This window comes from Panthera leo, chromosome A3, assembly GCF_018350215.1.
Source record: "Panthera leo isolate Ple1 chromosome A3, P.leo_Ple1_pat1.1, whole genome shotgun sequence".
NCBI classification, from domain to species: Eukaryota; Metazoa; Chordata; class Mammalia; order Carnivora; family Felidae; genus Panthera; species Panthera leo.
Window position 1 is genome coordinate 83,755,270 of NC_056681.1, and position 15,058 is coordinate 83,770,327.

Below are 15,058 nucleotides of genomic sequence, written 5' to 3' on the forward strand. Positions count from 1 at the left end.
GTTTTCTTCCTTGTACACTTCAGAGGTGGTTTTCATATTTAACCTCTTCCATTATCTTTGACTAAGGAAGCCCTGTGTGGCCCCCATACTTCGTGTCTTTTCCTTCTCTGACTTCAGTAGAAAGAGTATGATTCAGGGGATGTTTATGAAGTCTGCACTATCGGTTAGGCTTTGTGCTGGCTGTGGACAGCATGCAGCAATGGGAAAAGACACCGTTACTGCTCGAGAAGATCTTTCTAGAGGTTAAAGAAATGCATCTTGATTGTTATCTAATGTCATGGGTTAAGTGGAGAGAGTAGTTCTGGAATGGTTAGGAGTTTAGCTTTGAATCTGATTTGGCTTTGAATTCATAGTGAGCTCTATTTCCTTATCTGTACACGGGGGCCATTGCAAGCATGCCATGAAGTAATTCAGAAAAGCACTCAGTAAAGTATGTATTCTCCGTGGAGCTCATCATTGTCAGTAAGTATGAGTTGTTTTTATCGGCTATGAAAACAGTTTGAAAAAAACAACAAGGGAAGGACTTTGTTGTTGTTGTTTAGAGGGAGAGGGAGCATGGATGCATACACACATGCCTGTGAGAGTGGAGGAGGGGCGGAGGAAGAGAGAGCAAGAATCTTTAGCAGACTCCATGCTCAACGCAGAGCCTGGTGTGGGGCCCGATCCCATGACTCTGGGATCATGACCTGAGTTGAAATCGAGGGTCAGATGCTCAACTGACTGAGCCATCCAGATGCCTCGAAGGATTTTTTAAATATGGAGAAATTGACTTTTTAAAAAACTTCGTTTTTACCATAAGTAATTTAACCTCGGTTTCTAACTTTTTTTGAGGATTAATCAATGAAAAATAAAGGCCAAACAGTTTCAAGGGTCTAGTAAGTGCTCAATAAATGTTAGTTTTTATTATTACTGTTATTCTTACTGTCTAGATAAGATAAAAAAAATTAGCTTTTTTTCTTCTTCTTCTTTTTTTAAATCTACCTCCACCTTTTTTTTTTTTTTTTTTTTGAGAGAGAGAGGGGGAGGGAGAGAGGAAAAGAGAGAGAGAAAGGGAGAGGGAGAGAGAGAGAGAGGCGGGGCACACCTGAAGCTGGGCTAGAGCTCACAAACGGTGAGATCATGACCTAAGCCAAAGTCAGATGCTTAACTGACTGAGCCACCCAGGCGCCCCCATTTTTCTATAGTGCATCTCACTTGTCCTAGACCTTAAAGATACTTTCTTAGATGGTATAATGAGTTTCCATATTTGTAAATTAAAACCAAAAGCCTTTACTATTAATTACCATGGAAATGTTATTTGGAGAACAGAGGACAAGGTATTATGAATTGACCTATGTTGTGTGAGGGATGAGAACTTGTATTAATAAAACTGTTTCCAGTGTATCACCGTCCAGCCCTAGGCTGCCAGTGTCTTGTGGCGGGGCGGGGGGGGGTGGGGTTAGGTAGCACTGTCCACCCATTTTCCTCTGAAGCTCACAAGTCACTCCAGGACTCTGGGGGGGAAAAAGAAAAGAAAAGATTAAAATGATATGCAGTGCTAGGAGAATGGGTGTATACATTTTGGAAAAGTGTCTCCTAGGAATGAGAAAGGGATGGCGGAAATGGGGGGACATGACGAGAGTGGCTGTGATTGTTTCCCTGCTTAGGGTGCAGGGCTCAGAGAAAGTCCTTGGTAACAAAACAACCACAGCAACGAACATTTGTTGAGCTAAGCCAGCACTGCTGGGTGATGTGTTCAGCGTTTTATGCAGCTTATTTTATTTCATCTATTCTATGAATATATCTTATATCTCAGATATAAGTACTATTACTATGCTTATTTTTTCCAGAGGGGCGAAACAGAGGCTTGGGGGGGTTAAGTGACTCGCTCAGGGTCACGCAGCTATCAAGCGGTGAACCTAGACAATCCGACTCCAGAGACTAAACTGTTCTCTGTTAATACCTCCGGGGCAAGAAGTGAGGTGTTCCATGTGCTGAGGAGATGAAGGAAGAGAGAGGAGTGTGGCACTAACAGAAAGGCGAGCGGTCCCTTGGAGACATCCTGGCTTGTTCTGATTCTCTGGTTAGTCCTAGAGACATCATGAGGTTATGCTCAAAATGAGGACCTGAACAGCCTTTTCCCCATTCTTGTCCACTGGGTGTGGGGCCAGTCCTCGCCGTGTGCAGTGAGGGGAGACTGTCCCACCTTCCACTGTAACTAGGCACCTGCACACATCCAACACTTCCGAGCTTTATTTGCCTAGAGGGGAAGATCCTCCAGAACCTTGCTACAATGCACACTGTGGTCCCTGGACCTGCATCGCAGCATCCACAGCGCCTGGGAGCTTGTTAGAAATGCAGAATCTTAGGCTCCGCCCCTCTGAATCTGGAACTGCATTTTAACAGGATCCCTGGTGCCTCGTAAGTACATCACCTTAGGAGCAGCACTGCTATAGAAGCTCCTTCATCCTTACCATGCCCACCAAAGCAAGTCAGCACCTTACGCCTGTCCCTGATTAGCCGAGTGACTGTATGTATACCAGAGAAACTCTACCAAAGAACCGAAGTCTTGGATAATCAGAGAGAAGTTTAGATGGAATAACAGACATGATCCAGTAATTCTCAAACCTTTTCTTTCAGAAACGGTTGGATTTTCAGATGGTTTTACAATAAGAGAAAAAAACAAGCTTTCATTTTTTTTACTCCAACTTTCTTGCCTGTTTTCCTTCTAAGTAAACTTAACATCGCTTTTTTTAAATTAATTTTTTAGTGTTTATTTTTGAGAGAGAGAGAGAGAGACAGAGACAGAGCATGACCTGGGGGGGGGGGGGAGGGTGCGGGGACAGAGAGAGAGGGAGACACAGAATCTGAAGCAGGCTCCAGGCTCTGAGCCATCAGCCCAGAGCCCGATATGGGGCTCAAACCCACAAACCATGAGATCATGACCTGAGCGAAAGTCAGACGCTTAACCGACTGAACCACCCAGGCTCCCCAACATCACTTGATTCTTAATGACATCCCAGTATACATGTTACAACCTAGTTCCATTTTACTTGGAATGCAAAGAAACCTCTCTGTACAGAATGCCATCTGTTTGTTTCCCCCTTGGCCCACAGCATTCCCTCTTGCTCCAACTTTTACCTTACCTACCTCAGGGGGTACTTCTCCCACCAAACCACGCTTGCCCTGCAGCTGCCTCCTCGTCCTTCCTGCACACACCATGCCCTTCCCTCCTACCTCCTTATGTACTGAGAGCAGATGAAAAGGGATGAGGAGCCCATGAGGACCTTGAGAGAAGATCCCCAGGAAGCCAGGAGGGTCAGAAGATAGACCAGTGCCCTGAGTAAAGCACAGGCTCCGTCTAGCTACGCAGACCAGTGAAGTGAGGGCAGACACGTGAAAAGTTTCTATGGAACGTAGACACGTTATCCTGGTTTATCTGTGGCCATTTAAGAATGATGTGGTCCAGATGAACAGAATCTTACTTTTTTAAATATTAAAAAATTTAGGGCATTTTTAGGAAAATGTTTTCGGACTACACATACACTGTATCATATCTAATTTTAACAAGCTTAAAGAATTTTTTAAACTCAGTAGATATTTGATTTATGGCACTATGCTACATATTTCTTTGTTTACCGCCTCTGTAGCATTTATAGGGCTGTTTTCCCGTATGCTAAAGGGCCCTAGTGTGCTATGCTTCTTAGGTTCTTATTTTTTGCCTTTTTATCATCTTACATTATTATAAAACTCTCAGTCTACAAACTATGAGGCAGGAAACCCGATGAGTAAACCTTTGAAAACTTCATCTAAAATACACATAATGATTCTCTGATTAAAGGTCTTATGGTCATTTCTCTGTAAAAAATATATGAGCTTTGCCACATATAATCTGTGATTCTAATCCACTGGTTCTCAAACTTGGCTGTACATTTTAATCATCTTGGAGCTTTACAACTCATTAATGCTGGGATCTCACCCTCCAAAATACTAATTTAATTGGTCTTGGGTAGAGTGGAGGCATCAGGAGTTGCAAAAACTACCACATGATTCTATGTGTAGCCAAAGTTGAGAACCAATTCAACCACTTCTAATCTGCATGTCAGGAACTTTTTTTTTAAATCCTCCTTTTCAAATGTATTCTATATAATTAAGTTTGTTGGAGAAGTGACCTCTTTGATAAATGAATGTTATCTTGTCTGTGTAAGCGTATGTATATATACACACACGCATACGTGCATATATTCATGCACACATGCAGAATATGTTGAAGTTTAAAAATAAATTATATGGCAAGGTTTGAGGATCTCACAGAAATAAATGGTGTGTGTGTGTGTGTGTGTGTGTGTGTGTGTGTGTGTGTGTGTACCTGTCTATAAGATCCCATGTGTGGCATTTGTTTTCTGCTTTTGTTTTTACTAAGAGATTTATTTATTTTCATGGTTAAAAAGAATTTTGTGACTATTCATTAATATATGATTTATATATTTGGGGAAGAATATCTCAAGGAATTTGTCATGCATTGCTATAACATTAAAAAGGTAAAGTACTTGTTCCTAAAATGCTTTCTGAGATGTTGATTCAAAACAAAAGTTTATGACTTCTGTACTGTTTTACCTTTGCAGTTGTAAGCATATTTTCTTTCTTTTTTCCTTAGAAAACGATGGGGGGATTTCCATTTTGTTTTACTGTTGGTATAAATACAAAGGTTTCAGTAATATTTTGCAGTGCACTCACATCCTGAAGTTTCTAAGACTTCATTAAGAAGTTATGCTGTTTTTGCAGGGATTTTCCATGGTGTTTAGCCGTAAAAAAAAAAAAAAATGCTGAATGGTTGAAAAATGAGTAAAAATCTGTGCTTTTTTTTCTTTCCTATTCATCATTGCTGTTTGTCCTCTGTGGATAGGTAACTAATTTGCTGTTGTTCCCCTGAGGGGGATTCAAGTCAAAAAGTCATATTGAATTACTAGAAAAAGGTATTCCTATCTCAAAAGAACAAAGTACAATGATTAAAAAAAAAACTTGGAAAATTTAGCCGATTTCTTGGTGCACGTGTATCTGTCCACATTACTCTACTTGTAAAAATACTTACATAAAATAAATCTTAAGTAAACTACAAATTTGAATAATGACCAACTCTGACTGACAAGTCTTATTTTCCATGAATTTAGAAAGTCCTATTTCTTCCCTTAATTCCATCGATGGCATATTAAAATAAGTCAAGAGATTTTCTTTGTATTGCACAAAAATCCAGTAAGCATTTTCATTCTGGGTCTTGGTTATTTAACTGGATTCTTTTCATATTTTTTACCCTGTTGTGTTTTATGCATTATTTGTGTTCTCAGTGAAGAATTGTGAAGTGATAGATGCTTAATAGAATACATTTATTTGTAGTAAAGGAGTGATTGCAAATTTATTTCAATGGGTTGGCAATCCTTAAGTTATAAACACCCAGATTGTACAAATGTCCTACATATACACACAAGTGTTCAACCAAGATCTCTCACTCCTAGTCTCCTTGCTGTGCATCCCCAGGACCTATTTACTGTCACCACAATCTCTGTGGAGAAAAGAAAAAGAAAAAGAAAAATTGAGAACAGTAAAAAAGGCATGGCTTCCCAAATGTCTTCAGGGATGAACAGGGGTGGAGTGGTTGAGAGCGGTGGGGTGTAATGCCAAGTTTGGAAGGTGATCCTGGGGCTCTTCTGAAAGGCTGGCATCTATGGCTTAAAACAACAACAAAACTTTCCCAACAGCAGCTGTATTAAAAAAAATTTTTTTTAAGCTTTATTTATTACTCTACCTGAAATTCTGCCATTTAAAGATTCATTTGCATTAACAAATTTCCTTTTCAAAGTGCCAACATTTCTGGGAAGGTGAGGGGGCATCAGTTATTCCTGCCTAGTCCCAACCAATTGGTGCTTTCAGATGGCTTTCTACCTAAAGTCTGGCTTAGATCAACTAGATTCAAAGGCTGGGTATTTTGGTTGTTGGGGAATGGTAAGTGTGAGCTCAGAGCAAGAAGAGGATAGATCTGGGTGGGGCGTCCACAGTGGGAGGAGGCCGCGTGCCTCTCCAAGGCATTGGGCTACTTAGAGCCTCCAGGAGATGGATCTGTGCAATGGAAGTGACAAACAGAAAAGGAGATACTAAAGGCACTTACACGGATTTTCATATTTTCCTAGGCTGACTCTGTATACAGGAATATGAGGGAAAAACTCATCTTCCTCCTTCTTCTTATACTTTCTGACTTCTTGCACCCAGGGCTCAGATGTCAGTTAGGACTTTATTCACTTGATGAATTTTGTGGGCTTTGATGAGCAAACCTTGAGACCTAACCATTCTTAACTTGCTTCCATGTGAAAATATGTTCTACTGTCCAAGAGACCTAGTTACAAATTAACTTCAGAGTGTAATCTGTGCCTACATTGGGGTCTGCCTGAATGGACTCATTGCTTTTCCATTGTCCCTCATTCCCCAGTCTTAATCCGGAATCAAAGGATTTTTTAGATTGAACTAGAAAGAGACACTGGGGAATGAGGCTTTATTTGGTAAAATGTATGTAACATCGGGGCATGCAATGGAGAGGACACTGGTGACACCATAGAAATACGTGTATGGGTTGCTACTCAGAACCCTAGGGACAAACACCCAAATCCTGACTGTGGCCCCTGAGGCTCTAAGTGTTCTTGCTCCTCTTACCTCTCCAATGTCATCTTGTCCTGCCTTCCCAGGTTCCAATTCTGTCGTTGTGCCATGCTTCCAGACACAGGGCCTTTGCAGATGCTGCAATACTTTTTCTGTTCTCTGCCCTTTTAGTCTGCTCACTATACCTGCTTGACTTTTCTCCATCCTTTAGATTCTGCTCAGATTCCTCCTAAGTCAGTTTCCTTTGTTTCACACACTCAGAGATTTACATTTCTTTCTGATGGAGGACAATTGTACATTTATTACTGTGTTTATTTCATTTAACATCTGTGCCCTCTAACTGAAAAGCTCCATAGAAACAAAGACTGTTCGTGATTTTGTTCACCATTAGTGTTTCTAATGGTTCACATAGTGTTTGGGACATCATGAGTATTCAATACGTTTTCGTTAAAGAACAAATGAGTGAATGATAAGAGTGACCCCTTACACAAAAGATGGTTACCTATATAGGGCTCATTTAAAAAAAATTTTTTTTTAATGTTTATCTTTGAGAAAGTGGGAGAGACAGAGTGCGAATGGGGGAGGGGCAGAGAGAGAGGGAGACACAGAATCCAAAGCTGGCTCCAGGCTCCAAGCTGTCAGCACAGAGCCCGGCATGGGGCTCAAACCCACAAACTGGGAGATCATGACCTGAACCAAAGTCAGATTCTTAACCAACTGAGCCACCCAGGCACCCCATATAGGGCTCACTTTTAAAGGCAACACTTCACTCTTTAGAAAAGGAAGCAGTATATTCATAGAGAGACTTACTTTCTCCAGGCTCTGAATCTCCATTTCTTCTCTTAGGGTTCTGTGATGTCAGGAGTCCACTACAGGGCAGAATAAGGCTGTGAGCTCATTTCACAGTGGTTAATGATTTTTAAAAAATGTTTATTTATTTTTGGGAGAGAGAGATAGAGTGCGAGCAAGGTAGGGGCAGGGAGAGAGGGAGAGAGAGAATCCCAAGCAGACTCTGTGCTGTCAGTGCAGAGCCTGACGTGGACTTGAACCCATGAACTATGAGATCATGACCTGAGCCTAAATCAAGAGTCAGCCACTTAACCACTGAGCCACTCAGGCGCCCCTCACAGTGGTTAACTATTAACAAATATTTGTCGTCTTTAACAGACCTAAATTCAAAATGAAAGGAAAAGCATCATGGCAAATCTCTGTGAAGCCAATCTGAGGAAGTGTACCTAGATGTTTCTTTTTATAAGGGCCAACAATGTGTTTATTTAAAGTTTGCTTATTCTTTTTAAAAATATATATATTTAATGTTTATTTATTTTGAGAGAGAGAGAACAAGCAGGGGAGGGGCAGAGAGAGAGAGAGAGAGTGAGAGAGAGAGAGAGAGAGAGAGAGAGAGAGAGAATCCCAAGCAGGCTCTGCACAGTCAGCACAGAGCCCTATGCAAGGCTCAAACCCACAAACTCTGAGATCATGACCTGAGCCAAAATCAAGAGTCAGATGCTTAACTGACTGAACCACCCAGGCACCCCAAAAGTTTTCTTATTCTTTTTTTTTAATGTTTATTTATTTTTGAGAGACACAGAGAGTGAGCGGGGGGCGGGCAGAGAGAGGGAGGGAGGGAGACACAGAATCCAAAGCAGTCTCCAGGCTCTGAGCTGTCAGCACAGAGGCTGATGTAGGGCTCGAACTCATGAACTGTGAGATCATGACCTGAGCTGAAATCGGATGCTCAACAGACTGAGCCACCCAGGCATCCCAAGTTTTCTTATTCTTAATCTTCTCCCCCACTCTTCTTACCTCTGTCTTTTCAGTCACTGCCTTTAGTGTATCTGTAGCACTGGCCATTCCTTTCACCCTTTTTAGAACCTCACACTGCTATGACAGGTGCCAACATCTAACACCTTACCTTGGTTTCCAAAGGAACCACCTCAGGATTTTCAGGAAAGTCCTGGGTGGTAACATAAAATATAGGAGAATGTGCTTTCCTTTGTTTTGTTTTGTTTTGTTTTGATCAGCTGAAAATCACTTTAAATTAAGAAGAAGGAATCCTTAAACACCTAAGGATGAGAAGAAATGCAAAAGGAAGGCTGAGTTAATAGAACCCTAATTAGGGGCACCTGGGTGGCTCAGTCGGTTGCGTGTCCGATTTCAGCTCAGGTCATGATCTCACTGTCTTTGAGTTCGAGCCCCAAATCAGGCTCTGTGCTGACAGCTCAGAGCCTGGGGTCTGCTTCAGATTCTGTGTCTCCCTCTCTCTCTGCCCCTCCCCCACTCACGCACTGTCTCTCTCTGTCTCTCACAAATGAATAAGCGTTAAAAAAATTAAAAAAAAAATAGAACCCTAATTAAAGTTAAACTTAAAAGTTGACCATTGGATTTAGAATATTATGTATTTGTATATTGCCTGCAGATTTGAAGATATATGAAGTCTGCTCCATTTTTCTTGAAAGTGTGTGATAAAACTCAAGAGGTCATAGTAGGTTTTCGTATGTCTTACAAAATCCTTTCTAATGTCTCCTAGGACCCTATGACATGTCAATCTATGACATGTCAACATATCATATACTAATGTCCTCAGATAACCTGTTGCTAAAAAATTGCTGAGCCAGGTGTGGAGGAATGATGCTATGGGAAAGACTGATCCATGACTTGGCAAAACAAGGAAATGCCAGAGTTTCTAGGGTTTTGTATTTAGCACCATGTCTATAATCTGAGTCTGGAGTCTCAGCTGAGGGTGAAATTTTCTGCTCAGAGACAGTTGAGTTTCTTTGCTGTGATAAAACTGGAAGACGTGTAAAAGTAGTATATATAATTCATTGGGAAAAACGTAGAGAGAAACAAAACTTTTGGTTTATCTTTTGAAGTTGAACTCAGGAAAAATGGACAAACAGCAAGAAATTTTAATTAGGTAAATAGTTTTAAATTGTAATTGAAGGACGTAGGAGCGCATTTTTGAGGGAGGGACTATGGCAAGCATTATGAAGAACTCCAATACTTTAACCCAATCCATCTTTTGTCCAAGATGAGCTTAAAGATTCCAAGGAAGCTTCCCAGCTTTGTAGAATGTGTTTCCTTTATGTTTTCTTATAGGTTAACTGACTTTCCTTTGTGAATATTCTTCAGGAGTTTAAGTATGTATCAAAAAGAATTATAACAGCTGGAAATTGAAACTGTGGTTTTCTCCATGCAGTGAAAAAAAGAAATGCATTTGCTCATTAATTTAATACCCAATTGGCAAATTTGTACCCTGTACACTGGGGTGAGCCTGGGACTAGATCATCTTAGAGGGGAGAGTGACCCTGTCCCTGCTTTCATATATCCTGTAATTAAGTTGAGACAGAGACGACAGAAATCAACAGTCTTGGTAGAGTATGATGTGTGTTTGGAGGCAGGAATGTCAGGAAAATAAGAATTGGGGATTGGAGAGGGGTATCACTAAACAGCGAGAGTCCAGTGTGTGCTTCTTCTAGGAGATGGCAGTTGAGTGGAGCCTAAAAGGTCACCAAGGAGCTTCCCAGGAAGGACATTACCAAGGGGCTAGCACAGGGAACCACAAAGAGGTGTGAGAGCAGTGCCTGCGGGGAGACGGTGAGAAGGTCAAACAGGCTCAGGATTGGGGTGGGGCGGTGAGTACCCGTGAACACGGGGAACCCACAGAAGAAACACCCAGGAGAGAGATCGTGAAAGGCCTTCCACGCCAGGCTAAAAAGTGTGACCTTTATCCTGAAGGCAAATGATAGCCACGGAAGCATTTGAAGTGCCAGGGTTATAGGATCAGATACGTATTTTAGAAAAATCATTCTGGCAGCTATTACACATTCTCAATGAAGACAAAACACTTCTTTATAACCTCTGAAGTATTTTAGCTGGTTCCTGAGAAAGGCTTGTCTATAATTCTCACCATTTATCCTCTTAACATAACACAGAAACATTATCCCATCTGACTTCTGGCTAAGTAGACACAGCCATGATCTGGAGAAGTGGGTTTGGGGTAGTTTTACATTCTTCCTGACAACCTGGCACACCCGGATAGCTCCACTACAAAAGAAACCTGACCTCTCCATACTGTGGGATGTTTGCACCAGCAGCCCCTAGAAAGGCAGGAATGTTCTACACGCTATGTAAGGGGTGAAATGCCGTATTCTCTCTTGTTGATGTGCTGTGTGAGAAAACAGACAAGAGAAAAAAAGAAACCCTTAATATTGGATGAAAATTTAGCCACCTTACAACATGAGCTGTACGGTCTTAAAGAATGCTTTTGAATTGACCGTTTGGATACCTTTCAAGACATGACAGAATTTACTCCGTATCGAAAGATGCGATTATAAATGGCGTTGGTTTTGAGTCTCCGTCCATTTCTGGGATCAGCATTCTGTTTCTAAACACTTGAAGATGAGTAAAGCAAAAGTTAAGGAGAGAACCTGGCTGGAAACTGTGGGGTCTCAATAGAAAATCGTAAATGAATCGTCTTGAAGCTGGGATGGCTTCCCGCAAAAGAAGGAGGTCCACAACCCAACACTTTCATTTGCCCTGGCAGTTGAAAGTTCATATCCCTAATTAGGAGTTTTGCCTCTGTGACGTAACGAACCCTCTGGCAGACAACCCATTTTGTTGATGCCTGCTGGCCCACTGACTGGAAGTCCCTGTCAGTTGTGATGTGAATCTTGGGCACTTTGGAGTTTTGTTTTAGCCTGGCTCAGACTAGGTTTTGGGGAAGGGCAGTCCTGGGGGGAGAGAGGGAGTCAGGAGGAGGAGAAAAATGGGAGCAGGGCTGTGACCTGCCGGAGAGGAGCCCCTGCTGACACGGTCAGTCTGACCCATTGAATGGCCTGAATACGGTAAATGCCGCTTTATCCTGCCTTGAAAGGCACGAGATAGCACAGTCTAAATGCCTGGGCATGCTTAAATAGGCGACTCGGGATGTTTGAGTTGAGCGTGTTTGAAATCTGAGCTCTCTGACAGCCTGGGAGCTGCCACAGGTCACCTGCCTTGCTCCGCAGGGACAGACCAGGTCTCACAAGAAATTGTCCGTAGACGAATTGTAGTACAAATTCCTTTCTTTGTTGGTTGGCCTCTTTCACTAGACCATGGCCTATAAAATTTTGTAAAAACAATTCTTAAATATTATTTGAAAGGGCAAATGGCCCACGCTGAAAGGTTTGACAGTTTGACATATAGTGCATGGTTTTGATAGCTCGGAAACTGAAAAGTGTGGCCAAGATTCTCTCCCTGCTTGTTAGAAGCCTGGTGTTTTTTACATAGTGTCTTATTGCTGCACAGACTTCCTCCGCTCCCAGCAATCTGACAGGCAATGAGTCTGCTTCAGTGATCTTAAATCCTTTTAGACTAATTTGTGAGAGAGCAGAAAAATGGCTAGCACCTTTGAATCCAGCGTCCAAAAAGCCCAGAACCAGGTATTGCCAATTAAGGAGCCATTCGGATAATCATATCAAAGCAGATTGCTTTGGAGTCCTCTCATAAGGCCTGAGCTGGTGCCGAGAGAGAGAGAGAGAGAGAGAGAGAGAGAGAGAGAGAGAGAGAGAGAGAGGGGGGGGGGGGGGGGGGGGGGGGGGGAGGAGAGGAGAGAGAGAGGAGAGAGAGAGGAGAGAGAGAGAAGAGAGAGAGAGAGGAGCCCAGAGTTTCACTTGAGTGGGGGAGAAAAAAGGGATTTGAGTGGCCCGGTCTCATCAGAGCCGGGAAGTCACAAGGAAGTGGATTTCTGCATTAGAATGTTGCATATGTGCAGGCAGTGTGTGCCTCTGCGCCCAGCGGCTGCCACTGCATAGCCAAAGGCCATTTTCGGGAGCCTCTGGCCCCTCAGTCACTGGCCTGCTAGTTAATTGCCACACGGACTTCATGACACATGGGCAGATAATATGACATTTTCGGTTTCTGTCACTAGCAAACGCCACAACGTTGCTTGCACTAGTTGCTAAGAAGCTGTCAGAAACCATTAGCAATTGGCTAAAGTCGCCCTATGGCATTTCCTCATAGCATCAGCAAAACGAGCATAAATCACCCACTGGAGCCTACTGCTATCCTAATGAGGCTGTAAGCTTGTTTATGGACTAGCATCATTTTTATGATTATTTCCACCTTTTCAGTTTGCCTTCATTTGGCGGCAGGAGAAGTCAGCTCCAGGAATGAAGTCACTGCTGACATTTTACAAATGTGGTTCAGAGCCGCTGCCTGCTGCCATGTGGTCGGCCGGCGGTTCTCCAAGTTTGTTTAGTGATCTTAAAAATAAAAAAAGGAAATAAATCCTCCAGAGACCGCATAGAGGTGACTGTATCAAATTGCAGAGTGAATGGGAATGCTAAAGGTACAATCGACCATTTAGACTTTCCTCTGAGGTTGAGACGTTTCGAGATCAATTTTCAATTCTAGAAAGTGGAAGAGGTTAAACAATTTATTAAAATCTATGAACGTGTTTGCTTTTAGAATAGTCTGTTTTATTATGCTCCTCTCCTTCCCCATCTTCTCCATTTCCCTAACTTGTGTCGGGAAGGAGCAGGGTTTATTGTTTTAGGCTTTTCTGAACATGCACCAGTATTTACACTGGATTGAAAGCATTTGCTTCCAATGAAAATCTTGTCTTAGATTACAACCCAGCAGTGTAATTTCCCTCCCAGATGGGAGTAAAGTAGCTGTATTTGCCTAAAAACAGTAGGAAGAACAAACTGTGCATTAAGCCAAGGCTGTTTTTGGCTTGAGCTAATGATGTAATAGAAACCTTTTATTCAGGAGAGGTCACTGCCAGGGACTGAAGGGGGTGATCTGGCTCCTGCTTGAAAGGTTTCTCCATTGTATCTACATAAGTCTTCACTTAAAAAATTCTGTTCCTAATGCTTCTGCTTTCATACAGCAGAAATAAACAGGAAAGGTTCTGGTGAGTGTTACACATGGAATGCAGAAAGCCTTCCTCTCCTAATGGAGTATATAATTCAGGTGCCCTCAAGGCACGCTTTCAGGAATTCTTTTGCCTGAGGTAATGGGAAGCTAAGGCTGCTTTAAGGCCTTGATTATCTATTGATGCACAAAGCTGGAAAAAAGTCATCTCCGCTGGATTATAGTAGATATTTCCATAAATTATCAATGAATTCTCTTCGAGGCAGGCACTAGGCATTGCCTGCTAAATTAATCTGAAGGGGTTTGGAGACAGATAGAAAGGCTATTTTTTTTTAAGGTGGAAAACAATCATGGAGAGGTGGTAAAAAACTGTCATTAGGTTAGAAGCTTTTCATTTTTAATCAATGATCAAGTAATATGTTTCTTTTCCTCGGTTACCTTTTGCATATTGAGAGTGGATTAGCCCATTGAAATTTTAAATGCTGTTGAGTTGGTTTCTTTTCTCATGTTTCTTTAATGAATTGTTATTTTATATGGTGAATTGCTTCTCTGAATAAAAAGCCTCTTTAAATACTGGACTTTCAAGGAATTTATTAGGCAAATCCAAGGGGACTCCTTATAAAACACTTGGCTATGCAAATAACGAGTTTGGTGGGGTGGAAGGGACACTGATTTAGGGGTGCGGGTGTCTGGTCGGGCACAGGTGGGCCAGTCCCATCCCTGCTGCGTGACCTTGGGTAAGTCACCCACCAGAATACAAGCACTTTCCTCACTGGTACGGTGAGGGTTTTGGAACTATGGTCTATGTGATCTTTTCCACTGAGAACACAGCAATGATTCTGTGGAGCTTTAACAACTATATGGATTTTAAATATAATAAAAGTTTGCTTTTTAAAATTAATAAAAATCCCACTCTGAAAAGTTCTGCAAAAGTTTTGTATTTGCAGCACATGCTGTAATCATAGCAGAAATGTTGAAACTAGTCTGTTCCTCACCCAACAAGAGTTTTTAAACTTTACCTCAATACAAGTTAAGGCAGTTTGGGGGCAATTTTCTTTGTTGGGGGAGGGAGATGGGGGGGTGTCCTGAGGGAGTTGTTAAGAACAATTGATTAATGGCAACATAATTACTAAAGATTAGGCTGAAATAACTGAATCAAAGTAGAGAATTCTTTGCATATGTAGTGTATTTAGGTAACAGAAATAAGGAATACGAAATAAGAAATTCACAGAGTGATGTAACTGAATCTGAGGCTAGTTCCAATGTACAGTGACCAGGAAAATTGTTTTGCCAAAGGACCTCATTGTTTGGGCCTGTAGACTGCTCTCTAGTGACTTCCATAACCCAGGGAACGTGCTCTCAGGTGCATGTCTTGCCTCAATTCAGAGCCTTATTGCTGTAGCAATTCTTCCTAGGCCAGACCAACCTATCCCTTTCTGAAAGTCGGTAGCTTCCCCCAAGAGCAGGGGCAGCAGGTAGGAAGGCACATTTGATAGAAGATAAGCTCCTTTTTAGTGTAGTGAGTTCAGTCCACTCTCGTTCCCTTTGAACTTTTGTGTCCAAACCAAGGTAG

General features: G+C 42.0%; 1 protein-coding gene across 2 annotated transcripts in view; it reads left to right on the forward strand.

The window, feature by feature from the left end:
• MEIS1 (Meis homeobox 1) overlaps positions 1-15,058 on the forward strand; it is a 137,733-nt gene that overhangs the window by 61,292 nt on the left and 61,383 nt on the right. The gene's annotated exons all lie outside the window — the stretch shown is intronic.